The sequence below is a fragment of the Amblyomma maculatum genome, chromosome 3 (genome assembly GCF_055883805.1).
Source record: "Amblyomma maculatum isolate TAMU_Amacu chromosome 3, ASM5588380v1, whole genome shotgun sequence".
Taxonomy (NCBI): Eukaryota; Metazoa; Arthropoda; class Arachnida; order Ixodida; family Ixodidae; genus Amblyomma; species Amblyomma maculatum.
The window spans coordinates 103,660,578-103,676,023 of NC_139346.1; positions in this window are offsets into that span (position 1 = coordinate 103,660,578).

Below are 15,446 nucleotides of genomic sequence, written 5' to 3' on the forward strand. Positions count from 1 at the left end.
ACCTTGGGACAGAAAATGGACTGGCTGTGCTCGCTGAAGAGGTCATACACGTGTCGCCTTATAGCCACCTAGTGCGCACTGTAGTGGCTACCGACATGGCGAAGGCATACGACAACGTGTTACATGCCAAGATTCTTAGCAACATGGAATGTATGGACATTCCCTTGCAGGTCATAAAAGCAGCACATAATCTGCTTAAGGACAGGACGTTTTCTATCCGGATAAACGGACAACAAATTGGCAATTACACCTCGAACAGAGGCGTGCCACAAGGGTCCGTGTTAGCACCTTAATAATTTAATATCGCACTGATCCCATTGGCGTGGAAATTAGCTAACATACCAGAAGTGGGGTTCATATTATACGCAGATGATGTCACGATTTGGTCTGTTCATAAACAAATTGAGAGACAGAATCGGCATCTGCAAGAGGCTTTAAATACCATAGATGAGTACCTGCAAAGTGCAGGCCTGAAATTATCACCTCAAGAGTCCAGTTACATTCATGTTGCCAACAAGAATGGAAGAAAACCATTGGCAACGCAAAGAGTCTCCCTAAAGATTGGAAATCAGGCATTGGAAGAGGTGGACGAGTTGAGAGTTCTTGGCCTAGAAATTCACAAATCCGGCAAAGGAACACAATGGCTTCATAAGGTGAAAAAGTAGCTGCGACTTCCTTAAACTTGATAAAACGCATTTCGTCTAGGGGAGGAGGAGCTCGAGCGGACATGGCAAGACGTCTTGTACAATCAGTTTTACAGCCGAGGATACTATACCAGGCCCAATTCCAAAGACTCACGAGGCGGCAATGGGCAAAATTGGAAACAATAAATAGAAACGCAATGCGCACTATCACGGATTTACCAAAACTTACTCCTATCCCTATTCTCCAAGAGTTTGCACAGATAAATACGTTGTCAGAATTAATTGAACAACGAGAGGCAACAAGGGATATGAAGCGAAAGTACGTAACGCCCATAGCATCCTTGTATAACGAAGTGGCAGTTCGAACACCACCAATGGCTGACCCCCCTCAGTGGGAATTCACTACTATAACGCAAACAAGACCACTCGGCTTCGTCGCAAAGAAAAGCTGGCATCTCGACCTCTGGTTGATGCACTTCCAGGTACCTTAATTGCATATACGGACGCATCAATTATAGAAAATGGCGGTAGAACAGCAGCTACTAGTCCAACACACAGCGAACTAAAGGTACATAAAGAATATGTTTTAGAATACCCGGACCCGCTTGTGATGGAACTCTATGCAATCCGCGATGCTATGGAGGCCAAAAATAAAATAGATTCGATAACAGAAGCCCACATCTATACAGACTCCTTAGCCGCCATAAAACAACTGAAGAAAGTGACGAAGACGCTATGTGTTACCCAGGAAATCCACGCACTCAATAAAAAAAAAAGATAAGCATCCAGATACATTGGACGCAAGGCAATGCTGAGAACGCTGAGCAGAGAATAGTTGACCACCTCACACACGAAGTTCCACACACTAATGCGCCCCCCACCAGGCTCCCTTTCGATGCCCGCTCCGCTGTTTCCATTTTAACATTCTCTTTAAGGATAAGTACACGTGCCCTCATACCCCCGTGTACATTCCCACTCCCTCGGAACTTAACGAGATTGGAGGAGGTTTCCCTTAGAAGGATAAGAGCTGGGGCGGCCCTTACCCCGTCGGTAAAATGCCGATGGGAATCGCAACCTGACATCGGACCAACCACATGCCCAAAGTGTTCCACACCATCTGCAGAAGTGGATGTTCGCCACCTGCTATGGACTTGTGCAGGGACAAGGGAATCAAGGACACGGATTCTGCGCGAAGTGGGTCTAACCACAACAAGGGAAGAGGACTTTTCTAAATGGCTCACCGACAACGCTAAGAGCGGGAGCCTGCTCCGGTTCCTCACGGAAAACCATTTACATGAGCTTATATAATATGCCTTATGGCAAGTTAGCGTACAAAAAAAAAACCAACATTGTTATGAACGAGTACCACAATATTGATATTGTGCCCTCAGAACTCATCCAGATTTGAACCGTTGTCCGAACAGAACCGTAGTCGGAACAGAAAAACAAGTGCGTGTCGCGCAGATGAAGCTCTGTCAATTTAATGACCGTGACTGAGTAGCCCTGGGAGATTGGAATGCGAAAAGGTGAAGTGTCACGCGGAGTAGAAGAGACAACGAAGAAATAAGGGACGTGGAAAAACAAGCTCTAAATCTTCGCACTGACTCAAAAGCCTCACGTTCGTTCCGCTCAGCCGTGCAAAAAAAAAATGGCTGGGACTTAGCTCAGGTTAAACCGGGTAGAACTGCGTTACAATACTTGGGTCTGGTTTCACATGGGACGGTTATGTCAGAATCAGCCTGCCAGGACCTTGGCATTCACGTTACCCCTAGAGGCCATTAAGGCACATTCATACGGCTTGGGTAAAGCGGTGCTCTACATGTGGGCTGCCAGGAGCTGCCAGGAGCTGCCAAATTGGGTCTCCCGTTTCACATGGTACGGTTATGGGAGAATCCGTCTGCGAGGACCCTGGCATCCACGTTACACCTATGGGCCATAAGGCACGTTCATACGGCTTGGTTAAAGCCGTAATCGGGTCGGCTGCGGCTCGAGGTCAGACGTGGCCCTTCCCGGGACGATGCGACTGGCTGCAACCTGGCGGAGTATTGCTAACGCATTAAAAACTAACAATATTTTACTCTTCACGGACTCTTCTCCGCTACTGTCGAGCCCGCATATCTTTTTCTGGTGGAAGTCAGTAGTAAGCAGGCTTATATCTGGGGGGCGCGCCACCTTGAGTTTATAGTACGCCCCTATGAACCAAACAGGGAGAGTGAGCACCGGTTCGACTTGACACCATCTTGGTCTGTACGTGAGTAGCGGCAGTGTGCAACGGCTACTGCGCGATGCTAGTGGAAGTTGTCCGACGTTGTAGGGCTTTTCTGCGTTTTGTTTTAGCACGCCCGCAGACCATACCATTCGTCGAGTATGGCATAAGTTGCTGGCAGCAGGAGTAGCGGCCAGGGCGAGTACGAAGGACTGCGTTGCGCTTCCGCAGGCCGAATGTTCATTAGTGATGAGTGTCACACTTAACTGAGAGACTGTCTCTAGTTTGAATTATGTTTCAAAATTGTGATTGCAGCTGTAGACACAAATTCAGAGCGGATGGACCATACGCGCATCTACAGATTTCGTTTCTTGTATTTTCTCTCGAGAGTGCCTATTCGATATTCTGCTGTCTTCACATCGCAATAAAGGATACAAGGCTTGTTATACATGGACAACCGGCTTCGCCGCTAGCCGATGCTATCGCGAAGCAAGCTTGTCAATGTTGTAGACTGTGGCGCCATGGCCCCCGTGTACGCAAAGCGTACAATCGAACTCGCCCACTTAAACAACTTACTTTTTAGGCTAAATCATTTTTGAGGAACGGCACATAAAACAAATTGTGTCTCGAGTACCATCCGACAAGTTTTTATGCAGCCTTTGAGCACGTCCGATGGCGAGGCAACAGCGCAAGTTATGCTGCAATGGCGGTACGGGTCTGTAACGTCATTGCAACATATTTTACGCGGCGTTTTGTTGAGCTGAGCGTCGAAAACATGCGGGCTTGGCTGCGCCATTAAAGTGAGCAAGTTCGCAACACTTACAGCTGCGAATGCCGCGAGCTGACCCAAGCAGCGCCGCCCGCTGGTGCCTCTGACGGCGGCGCACTCGCTATGCATTATTTCTCATTGTCATCGCTGGGCCCAAATTGTTTCGCATTAATTGTGCATCGAACATCCCTTCGAATTTGCTCTGTGCTAGATTACATGGTCTCTTATGAAACTACCTTACTACCAATCCCATTGACTTGTGTAGTAAAATAAAGATATGCTTAATTTCGGCGATTACTCAGTATAGCGGCCCCAGCGTGCATGCCGACGATGAGCCGCGCCGTACAGGCTCCAGCTGGCTGTGAGCAAAAACTTGCTTGTACTGCAGTTTTCACGTTTAATAACAACACTGTTCGGGTGAATGATTTTAATTTAGTGTCTGCTGATTAGGAAATCCATTCTGACACGTTCGTCTGGCGCTGACGCGGGGATGCGCCATATCGTTAGCGTGGTGCTTGCAGGAGGCAATGTCGGCGTGGCGTGAAGTGGTTACGGCGATGGACGAAGTGAAATGGCCATCATATTCGAGAGTCCGTCCTTGTACGAAGTGTGTTTTGTTCGTACGAAAGGTTGACAGGTGATTTAAATCAAGACATACTGGAAAGCGTTGAAGCAATACATGCTGCGCTCGGACTGCCGTTGCATGCTTCGTGCATACGCTCTCGGCAGTCACCGTTCGATTTCTGTAATTATTTTTGCAGTCCGCAATCTCGAATGGCTTTCCCGATGACGTTACTGCCAAGAACGGCTCTAATGAAGGGATTTAGGTCTTTTAAACGGCGAGATTTGCGGGAGCTAGGGCGCTCTGCTATGCATAAAGCGTGTGAATGCACAGCCCACTAGGGCTGACAACAGTGGGTGGGCGGATTGAACGCGGTAAGAGTAGTAACGAAAACATGATTTTCTTTTTTTCTTCAATTTGACTCCCTCTTCTAATTAATATATAAGCTACCGTCGCGTTCCTGGATAACCACTCGCTGGCACGGGGGGGGGGGGGGGGGGGGTTGAGGGAGATTCGGGTGTCCTCTCGTGAGCGGCACTTTTCTACGGCCGACATCGTTGGCCGTCCGTGAGCGCCAGCCCGCTGACCTCCCCCTAAGTTAGGACCGTTCAAAGGGAGGCGGCAGACATGGCCGCTCCGTTTACACGTATGCACCTACACACAAACGCAAACGATTAGACATACACACACATGTAGCAGTCTTTCCAGCCGTTCGTTTGTTCTGCCTCCGATCAGGGCGCTTCAAACGCGCACTTAAAGAAGAGTTTTCCTCATCACCGGCTTCTTACGTCACTACGGTCTATAGATGCCAATGTGTACACAGTGAGGCCACAACGACTTTTGTTTCTTTAAAATGCAACGACTTTTGTTTCTTTAAAATGTCACTTTTACACAACCCTTTTCTTGAAACAAACCCACAAAAGCCCCTTTTTTGGCTCCAGAAAGCGGTCATGTGCCTGTAATCCAGCCGTATGCTGTGACAATGCGCTAATGGGAAACAAAATAGCAGTAGAAATAGAGGCCTCCACTAAAACTGTTGCCAAGATGGCTTACTACTTTCCTATCCTCGACAAAGACGCTTCTGTGCAGCTATTGCGTCTAGGCTACTCAAAATTACTTGGCACACAGGAAGAGCCATATTGACATTAAAAAAATGTTAAAAAAGCAGTGCCTCTATTGATGCACCATCGCTTTCGCTTCGTTTTCGCTTTCTTCAGGGTTCCCGCTTTCAGCGCATACAGCACTTGAGCTTCCAATTTAAACGGTGTGCTCGTCGACACACACCCATGCGCGGATTGACTTCTTATCCTATCAGGGCATTCTTGAGCCGGGGTAACCAGAATTACAACGCCTCGCAACCTGCCTGTTACGCCCACAGTACTTTTGCCTTGACAGTGCTGCTTTTCTGCTGTTTTCGATGCTTCTTGAGGGCCGACCCGATGCTATTAAAATGCGTCGTCACTCGCCCACAGATATAGTTGAAAAAAGATCGCACAGAAGCATTGAGCAATGTATCCTCGGTATATTCAGAGCCAGCAGTTGAGGGAAGCCACCTGTGAGCACTGCGGAGCAAGACCAAAACGTAAGCATGTCAGATAGCGCGAAACGGTTCATGAACAACCCTTTCCTGCTACGTACGGTGCTGGGCTCCTGATTTCCACCTCTCACTCTACAGCACAAATGTTTAGTTGAAAGTCGTCTCTGTCGCTTACTGTGCCGGCTCTTCCAAGCTGTGTCTCTTGTGTGGGATGACTTCGGTAAGCTCGCAAGCGATGATGTTATTTCTGTTAGCGGCTGTACTGCAACAATGTGTTTTTGGGCAATAGGTCACTATTCGCTTTTTACTAGTCTACAAAAAAGAAATTGTAAAACACTACAGCAGTTTCATTTGGAATATAATCCTGAAAACATCAACTACTCTCGCCCGCCTTGACCACCACAGATGTATTATGTGCCAACCTCTATTTCCCCCCCCGCCCTCTTCTCCTCTTCCCACCCCTGCCTTGCAAAATTTATCTCGTAGGCTTTTCGTTTGATACCACTGAATTAGCAGTCCAGCATCTGCTAACTCTTGCGCCACGAAGGCTTGCAAAGTCCACTGAAGAACGGCCAGGAGCTGCATGGCGTGTTTCAGTGAGAGTAAGCAATGACCTGAAGTTAGCTTTACAACACCTCATACTTCCGTAGCGCAAATAATAGGACAGATGTTTCCCTATAGTACGCTAGACATCTCAAAAGATGAATCTATATAGCCCCGCACACCCCCTTTGAGGAACATAACTGTAACAATGCCAGATCTTTCTTGTATATTCAAAAAGAAAGGTGGCTTCATACTTTCTTTTATTATTCTTTTAGGTCTCAGATCTGGACTGCGGGAGGTAATAGCAGGTTTTGACTGTTTTCTTACTTGTGTCTATAACGGTGTAAATCCGCCATCAAGAGGCACGAGCCTCTGCAATAAACCTTGAATAAAATGGAAGTGACCATTTCTGCAGAGCAGTTGTCTTTTAACCCCAACATATATTATAAGAACTGCAACGTTTCATTGATCAAGCGCTGTAGGGGTTTAAGCAGCCAACAAAGCCTTACGAGGGGCGTTCAAGAAGCTTCGGCACACAAAGCGCCCATATCGACCCACATGGCCAGCGCCGGCTACATGCAGAAGAGAGGGTAGTGCAGCATAGCGCAGTGGCAATCAACTGCAGAACCGCGACAGCATCTGCTTCGACGCATGGTCGACGGAGCGGCGACTTCAGTCGGGTCGATGCGAATTTCCCTCGTTTTTGTTGCGCCTGTTGGCTTTACGCGGGCCATAAAACCGCTGCATGCGAAAAGCGCAGAAGAAAGCCGAGTTTTCTGCTCAGCACGACAATCATGAGACGCCTACAATGCGAGGTGCCTTTCCTGCAAGACGGTCGTGATTACGCCTACGCTCCGCGATGGACAGAAAGTATATTTCATAAGAAAGTCTGACGGTCTACCTAAATCTGCTCAAGTGCAGTAATGTGAAACTATTTCTTTCAATGCTCCCGACTGACGAACTTGAACCCAAGATCTTTGTCTATATAAAACCGGTCGTTATATTAAATGGGTCATGACAGCTAACAAATGAGCATAAACTGATTATTGCATTTCACTCCTCACACGTTAAATTATAAATAGTCGAAATTTGAGCTCATTCCGTGCTTTAGAGAGTTTTAAAATAATTTTATATTTAATGTCGGAATCAACTTTTTGGTCTGGAAACCATTGGCCGCTGACGTCACAACGTCAACAGTGACGTCTCCATGTCGTCTGCTATTCGCGATGCGGCTGCACTCTAGCATGCACGTCGTGGATGGTGGTTTGTGAGTTTTTTTCGTTAGAAAAAATATTTTATTCACATATTCTCTTTTTTTTGAGTTGCCTTCACTATATTATTCGACTTTAAAGATCCTCGGGCTTGTTTCGGGCTTTGTCCTGAGATTGCTGAAAAGGCCAAAATAGGCAGGCTCATGCTGTGTAATTTAGACATGCAATCAGAAGCGTATTATTCTTACGCTATGAGAGTTAGCTTCTTTTAGCACCAACTGCTCCTGCATGTAAAAAGTCACTTGTCCAATGTTTCCGTCGGCCGTGTACATGTGCCGCGAAAGTGGGGAGGGGATATCATTATCTTCCTGATTGTTGAACTATTGCCGTCACCCTTTGGGTCCAAAAACTAAGCTTAAATCTCAAACAGGCATACATTGACGCGAGTGATAACCTTGCGAAATTAGAGAAGCAGCCAAAACTTTTGAACGAATCGCTATTCCTCGTGACATGCTGTTATATGTGCGTGTTAGTCAGACCTAATTATTTTCGGCTGGTAAAGCATTTTGCAAAACTATTTTCAGTCTGGCCACGGCCAGCGCACGAAAGAATGTGCCGTCCCGTCATCGCAAAACCCAACGCGATTCCATTGCTCTTCACTGCATGCCCGCACCGAAGAGCCTCCAAGTCGCCGCCTCCCTCGTAGCCGCCAGCGATTGCGACGAACTCACGAGCCTCACCTGCCGTTTTCATGTGCTTCTCCAGAAAATCACTCGTGAGTGCTTCAGCGTAAGCATACACAATTTAGTATTTAGTGTGTGAATCCTAAACTCCCGCAGGAATGCGCCGATTCGCGAGTTACGACTGCGTCCCCAGCGTGTTTGCAAACATAGCTTTTGCAATGCCTGGATGTATGCTGCTTGTTCGCAGGGCAGAAAATGTAAGCTGAGCTAGCAATACCAAAAATATCTGCTTCTTTTCGCACGAGTTGCACTTTTATTTGCTCACAAACTACAACTGCGCTGTAAGAAGCGCCGTGGATGCCACGTCCCCTGCCTGTGCCGAGTATACACACATGCGGCGCCGACAGCTGCCGGCTACGCTCGCTAGATAGGGCCACATATATCGACGCTTAGGTCGCTTATGGTAACAAACTGGATTCCAAGAGAAGGAAACCGTAGCAGGAGGCGGCAGAAAGTTAGGTGGGCCGATGAGGTTAAGAAGTTCGTAGGGGTCAAGTGGATGCAGCTAGCACAGAACCGGGTAATTGGAGAAATGGGAGAGGCCGTCGCCCTGCAGTGGGTATAGTCAGGCTGCTGCTGCTACTGCTGCTGCTGATGATGATATCGACGCTTCCCGCTCAAAGTGCACTCGCTTTGTGATGTAAGCAGTCGTCGATTTGGGGTCGCTACTGCCGGAACTACACTCGACATGCGACTGGTAAAGCTTGTGAATATGCGCTGCGTAATCGCCGAAACTCTACACCCGCACGCTCGTGCTCGAGCTAGGCCTATTCGTCGCTGAACGAGCCGGCAGTTCGGCGCCGGCTAACATTTCCGGCCAAGGTCATTGCTGATGACAACGAGGGAGACGCTTAGCCACGTGCCAAGACATTCGGCCACTTGGTGGCGCCAGAAGATGGTCAGTGGTGTGGCAATATGAAGTGTAGCATCTTGTTTTCCTTTTTCTAACTCGGTTAAGCTAGAAACAAGAGCAGCTGTTCAGGCCGTTCACTCGAGTATCGGGTGTCAAGTTCCGCTGACCTCCAATCCAACCAAAACAGATCGGACGACCGTCCGCAGATCAGTTCCGTCTACGTCGCGCGACAGAGCACCTCACGATAGCCTCCTTTATAAGAGGTTATGACCTGCAACTACGGTGTTTGGCGACCGTTGGCCGTGCTGGCGTCATCGCCGGTGTAATTCGAAAGATCATTGCGTCGATAAGCTAAGGAACCATGCAGCCCTCTGTGAGCGTGCCTTACTTATGTTGAAGAAAATATGCGTTACTCTATATCGCTTTCTCGCGGTAACATCCCCATCAAGCACTACTACATGAGGGACGACCACCGTGTCAATCGTCGCAAGAAAAGAAAAAAGACGTGTCCTTTGATATTGCAGCCTGCCTTGCAGACGACGCTCCACCGTGCATACGCTGTGACGTCACACGAGAATTTCAAAATGGCGGTCGCTCTCGGTCGGAGGAGCTTCGCATTCCGATTTCTATTGCGCTTTTTTTGTATTATGCGCCGCGCGCTAGGAACTAACACTTTGCGAGTAGAATAACAGACTTGTATGTTGTTCACAGAAGTATAAAACGGCAATGCGTTGAACGACTGTGTCATCGCCCCTTTAGTGACTAGCGTTTCCTGCGGGAATGTACTGGATACGTGATCTGCCGATACACTTTGCCGATAGGCCCTACGTATGAGGCAAGAAATGCAGTCGCATTCAAGGCGGACTATGATGTTAACTACAATGACAAAGCACCTGTTATCAAAATGAGTTGTTAGGTCTACAGGTTACTCTACTGGTTCCACATTTACATGGAGACCAAATTTACTTAGTGTCCTAATGACGCTCACTCCATTTTTACTTCTCGATTGTTATAAAAGAGGCATAAGCGTTGCACCTAATTGTTAGCGCCACCGCCACGCTCCACAAACCTTGCCTTCAGCGCCGTGTCGTCGATATGGCCGCGGTGGTCTACGGAAACATATTTCATCGCAGAATACTTTTGAGGGCGCTAAGCTCCGTCTCCGTCCTCAGCAGTATGGCGCGGCTCGCTAATCTGTTGCTCTTGTAGCGGATAATTTTTCGCGAGCTTACTTTGCTACTAATTTACTCACTGATCCTTTATCCCGCGTCTCTTGGTTTACGCATTTTCATTAACATGCTATCATTAGCGGCCACACTATGTGAAATACCAACCGACGTAGAATGAAACCCCGCGTCAACGAAGCCGTTCCAGCGTGTCTGGCCTAGAGATTTGGTGCTCGACTCGGAATCGAATGGTTCTGGTTTCAATTCATGTTTCACCCTCCCATCTTAAAAGAGTGGCACGGATACAAGGAAAAGAAATTGTAACCTTTAAAGTAGGGGAAACGTTTTTCTGCAAGGAAACACGACAGCAGGTTAGTCGCAGAAGCCTCCCTATGTTGTCGCGTAAGAGGTCACGAAGCCACAGCAGCCTCCAGCACCTCCCCAGGCCACACGCCCCGAAACTGGAGCAGGATGATCTGTGCCTATCGTGGCAGCGGCTACCGCGGCGCCACCACCTTGAAAACAGCCCATGTAGACCTCGAGGTCGGCGGACCCCAAGGCCTCTCCTCACACAGCGAGGTCAAACCAAGGCATACGTACGCGATCAACAAAGATGTCCAGCGCATTAGAAGATGCAATGGACTCAAATCAAGGCTTTTCTGTGCTATCAACTTCGTATGGGCGACAGAGCTCTTTGATCGACAGAAAAAATATAAACCTAAATAAAGATCTCTGAAAATGATACATAACGCTTATTACATAAAATATACAATGTATTTTACTGGCACATTTTTTATTGGCGCGTTTTCGCAGCATGTACAGAGCATCATTTAATGAAACAGTTGGAACATAACCACAACCATAACAACGGATTCTAGATCTAATTACCCCTCCGTCAGAAACACTCGGCCATTTTTTTAATCTACACCAACTACACGAGTGCAGCAAACTTCCATTGCAGGTATAGGAGATTTTGCCTTTTTGAAAGTGCTTGCTAAAACCTTCTGCTATCGTCGTGATATCAGTTACTTCATTAAAAATTTCCAACTTAACTGAACTGATCTGCCTTGCGACTTAGAAAATTCCAAAAGTTTTTGCGATAAATTTTGATGAGTTCGGGGAGTGTCATGTTAAAATAATAAGACGTCGCCAATTTTAACTTTGAGGAAAGTTTCTGTTTCAGGGCTTGAAATTGTAAGGAAGGCATTTTTTTCTTCCTACATCACTACGTTTCACACTTCAAGTTCATTGAAACAATTTCACGACTAATGAAAGGATTCCGGCTGTTACGTTCCGAGTAGCTGGTGGCTGTGAACACTCGAATACTTGAACATTGTGCTGCGAGCGCGCCAGCAGACCCTCCGCGCCACGGGGTGCCAGCGAGAGCGCGGTGCTCTCATTAGGAAGGAGAGCGTCCTGCTCGGACTTGACATGTTTATGAGGGTCGCGAAGAGCGACCGTCACCTTCTCCTCTCCCCGCATTGGAACTCTGGGGTGGCCCCGGCTCGGCCACCCACGGACCATCGCTTCCGGGAACCGCGGCTGGGTCACGTGACCACGTTGTGCGGAGTGCGGCCAGCAGCGGTGAAGAAGAGTCTTCTTTCAGCAGCAGACGAGAACGGCTGCTCGGGGAGCCCGCTACCTTTTAAGGGCCTGGGGCCCTCTTCGTTTCTTTGGGTCGCTTTTATTTAAATAAAGATCCGTTTTAAACCTTCACGGAGTCCGCAGCCCGTACCTCGCAATACGGCGGTTGATGTGTACCTTTCTAAGCGGAATAAAATGTTCGATGCAGTATTCTATTACATTACCTGAAACTGTACAGGACTTTTAAATAACCTCAGTGACAAAAAGTAAATAATAGCGACATTTTCATCTGTAGCCTTGTGTACAGAAAGCAAACCTAGGATCTAAAGAGGAGATGATAAAAACTATATATTCTTTCGCCGTGACCGAGAGCAGGCACACATGCTTTCGAGAGGCGTTGCTATAATAGCACAAAATGGAGTTTCAGCGCGAAAACTTCAACCTAAGGGTAGGCTAAAAGCTATCTTAATTAAATTATATATAAATTGAAGGATCCTTTAGAGCAGCTCCCGGGTCTAATAATGTGAGATTTTAACGCAAATTTTATTTTTTGGGGTTGGTGACAAAACCAATTCCAGCGGTCAATTTGTTGAAGATTTTACATTGTGCAACAACCTTTGCCAACTTAACACCGGAAATCCCACCTATTGTTCCCCTAGTTCCGGAAAAATGTAATGTATAGATTTATGCGTTAGCTCCCTCTCTGCTTTTATGGATTTTAAGTGGGATGTCATTGAAAACCCATATGATTGGTTTTGTTTGTGGGGTTTAACGTCCCAAAGCGACTCAGGCTATGAGAGACGCCGTAGTGGAGTACTCCGGAAATTTCGACCACCTGGGGTTCTTTAACGTGATCTGACATCGTGAAAGCGAACGTTTACAAGTACTATTCAACCTAACATCTTCGCCAAAAATCACCCAAACTAAACCAAGACGTTGAAAGGTACACTCAGCAAACTGTAAAATATTCCAGGAAAAAGCCACTCTCGAAAGAATAACCTCAGATGACTTCAATATAGATGGCCTAAATAAAGCTTTTACAAAGTGCATTATTGCTGTCACCCGCCTATCCAGCGGTTCCTCAGTCGTCTGAAATAGTAGAAAAAAATAAGAAAGTCTGGTTTACAAAGAATACAGAGGAGCAAAAGGGAAACAAAAAGTCTGTGGAATATTCCGTGGATACGGCACTCAACGTATTTTGTTACGTTTCAAGAAAGCTAGAGCCGAAGCCCGATACGTTCGTCGCAATGCAGAACTTTCTTGATGGCAAAACTATCTATTTTCTATAAATAGTTCCGCACCTTCAAAACAGATGTGGGAAAAGGTACGGAAATTAAACGGCACCTATTCCCCTTTCACAGTTCCGCTTCCAACTAGCCGTGGTATACAGAGCCATAGAATTATCACGAGGCATCTTAGACGAATATTTGTGTGCGGTTTACAGTTCATCTCATTATACAGAATCGTTTTTAAAACACAAAACTCTGCTGAAAACCAAATTCTGCCGGCAGTGGAAGTAGAAACAAACCATTCAACAAACTACTCACCCTTCAAGAACTCCGAGCAGTACTCTAGGTGGCAAGCAAACTTTTCCCGGCTGTGACATAATTCATTGCCAGATATTAATAAACCTATCTTTACTTGCCACAGAGGCGCTTTTACTGTTTTTTTTTTAATGTTTGGATATCGGGAAAAGTACCCGATTCTGGAAGAAAGCTATCATTGTTCCATTAATATTAGCTGGAAAACCACTATCTTCTTCTTGAAGCTACAGACCCACCACCTCACCAGCTGTCTCGCGCGAAAATTAGAAATTGTCTTGAACATTCGAATAACCTTTGTACTAGAAGACCGCGTCTTGATATCCATAAATGTGGCTGTATTTTAAAGAGCACTGCTCTACAACTGACCACCTAGTTCGTCTTTAAAACACTGTCAGGGAATCTTTCATATGCAAACAATACGGCCTTGCTCTATTTTTCGATTTAGAAAAAGCATATGATACCACTTGGAGGTTTGGGATTCTCCTAGACTTACCTGAGCTTGGCATTCGTGGCAGGATGTTAAATTGCATAAAAGATTTCCTGTCTAATCGCTCATTCCATGTGCACCTGGGCTCAACCCTTCTAAGCAATTTTATTCACGAAAACGGTGTACCTCAAAGTTGTGTATTAAGCACAACAGTGTTGGTTGCAAAATTAAACTCTGTTAGACAAATTCTATCGCAGTCCAACATTTACTCAGTCTATATTAATGATCTTCAGATAGCTTGCACATCTTCAAATCTGTCAACCTATGAAAGACAAGTGCAGTTAACTATGAACAAACCACCTACCTGTGCAGACAGAAATGGTTTCCGTTTCGCTCCGTAGAAAACGGCAGTCGTTAATTGTTCACTCAAAAGCAGTTTACAGACAGGCCCTTAGACTACACCTGAATAGACCTCATTACCTACAAAGAGACGAGCACAAATTTCTTAGCTCTATATCCGACAAAAATTACTCCCTTGCTTGATATCAATACGCCGAAAAAAGGAGCTTCCAGATTGCTAAATAAAGTCCTTTCACGCAAACACTGGGGTTCTGATAGGGCAAGCCTGATACAAATGTACCGCTTTGTTTCATTGTTGGATTACGGTTGCATTGTATACGCATCAGCAAGGCCGTCATACTCAAACACGGATCCGTACCCCCTTATAGTAGTTCAGAATGTCTGAGTACGTAGGGCCGACTCGCTCAGCTAGATCGTCCGATTGGGAGGAAGCTCGGCTTGTATACCCTCGAGCTACCTCGTCGGCGCGTGCGTTCCCCGCTATGTCGGTGTGTCCTGGCACCCAGTAGATGTTGTGTATGACTTTTGATGGGGTGGCGCTCTGGAGGAGCCTGAGCGCGGCGCGACCTATGTGACCGTTCGTGTAGTTACTTAGCACTGAAAGAAATGTACAGTGAATACGCCAAATTATAAACAGATACTACGAAGCACGCTACCAGCACGCTACGAAGGAAGTGCCGGGGTACAAAATGATTTGGAAAAAACAGTGCGACTACCTCTGTTTACGTTTATTTTACCCACTTAGGCGTGTGTGGTTTGTATGGCTGTAGACAAAATAATAAATCAGAACATCAAGAATAGCATTATTTACACTTGATCTCTAAGTGTCCTCCGCTCAGTTCATTCAAGAAATAAAGTCAAGCCACTAACTGCAGACATACTCATTATCAGAAGAGCAACAACACATAGACAGAACGTACAAATTTGCTGGCATCCGAGTCATGTTCGAATAGATGGAAATGAAAGAGCAGATGCATGGGCTGAACAAGCCCACACTCTAGAGATTAAAAATTTCATTCAGATACGCAATACCATTCATCATCATCATCATCAGCCTGATTATACCCACTGCAGGGCGAAGGCCTCTCCCATATTTCTCCACTTAACCCGGTTCTGTGCTAGCTGCATCAACTAGACCCCTTCTGACTTCTTAATCTCATCCGCCCACCTAACTTTCTGCCGCCCCCTGCTACGCTTTCCTTCCCTTGGAATCCAGTTTGTTACCCTCAGCGACCATTGGCTATCCTCTCTTCGCACTACATGTCCTGCCCATGTCCATTTCTTATTCTTAATTTCC